Source organism: Hyalella azteca, unplaced genomic scaffold, assembly GCF_000764305.2.
Source record: "Hyalella azteca isolate HAZT.00-mixed unplaced genomic scaffold, Hazt_2.0.2 contig6695, whole genome shotgun sequence".
In the NCBI taxonomy this organism is placed as follows: Eukaryota; Metazoa; Arthropoda; class Malacostraca; order Amphipoda; family Hyalellidae; genus Hyalella; species Hyalella azteca.
This window is the reverse complement of record NW_025936849.1, coordinates 124,492-125,552: the sequence shown is the minus strand read 5'-3', so window position 1 is coordinate 125,552 and position 1,061 is coordinate 124,492. Positions and strand designations below refer to the sequence as shown.

General features: G+C 36.3%; 1 protein-coding gene across 1 annotated transcript in view; it reads left to right on the top strand.

Annotated features, from left to right (window-relative positions):
* LOC108678867 overlaps nt 1-1,061 on the top strand; it is a 7,395-nt gene that overhangs the window by 1,300 nt on the left and 5,034 nt on the right. The gene's annotated exons all lie outside the window — the stretch shown is intronic.

Sequence of the window (1,061 nt, the reverse complement as noted above, 5' to 3'; positions counted from 1 at the left end):
ATGTGAAGGCAACAGAACTTACGTAACGCATACGTTTTTTTTTTATAGTTTTTCATTTCTCGATGCGTCCTTAAAGTGTCGGAATATACCGCGTTTACCCTATCAGGCAGAATCTATCTGTTCTAGTGACCTAAAATTCCAAAAATAAGATTGAGACAAAGATGCCCATACTTCATGGCCAGGGTGGCAAACAAGAGATAATTTAGAATCAGTTAGCCTAATTTTTAACTTCCTCATCAACTCAAGATTTAAAGAAACCAATTTCTTATGTATGATAATGCTGGTATGTGGTATGCTGCTGCTGGTATTTAGTGGTATTACTGGTAATTATAGTGGACTGGTAAGTGGTATACACTATACAGTACCATGATGCCAAGCATGAAAAAAATACATCTACCTTAGGCCTTAAGCCATTCATCCTTTGACTAGAGGCTTAGAGGTTAGAGCTTTCCTGCCATTTTCAGAACCGTTAGATTCTTGGCATTTCCTGCCACAGTGCCACTTCCAGATGAATTACCTCCTATCTAATAGTTAACAAAAGTGCAAGATGGGGCTGTGTGTTTCCAATTCCAAATGTATTAAAAATTTGTCACACCAGAGTGACTGGAGCCTCGTGATTTCAGAAACAATTAGGAAAATTCCAATCCTGAATTTCCTGCATGATGATACTTGTCTTTTGTCTACTGTTTATACCTGTCTACATGATAGGTACTTGTCTTTTGTCTACAGTTTACTTGTCTACCGTAAAATGGGGTAACTTAGACCACTTTTTTTTTATAAATGATGCCATTTTTTAACTAGCTAAATTAAACTTAAATTGAAACATGCAAAATACAGGTCTATACTCTAGCTTCACTTACCATAAATTGCTGGCTCCTGTCTCTCATAGTCTTTATGTAATTTCAAAAAAAGTGGTGGTCTTTGTTACCCCAGCTCTTGGGGTAACTTAGACCGGGTGGTAAAATCAATTATATTTTTTGGTAAAATAACTCCAAATAACTCCAGGTTTTGGTGCATTGTAGTAGAACTCTTCTAGTTACATATGCAAATGACAAACTTGA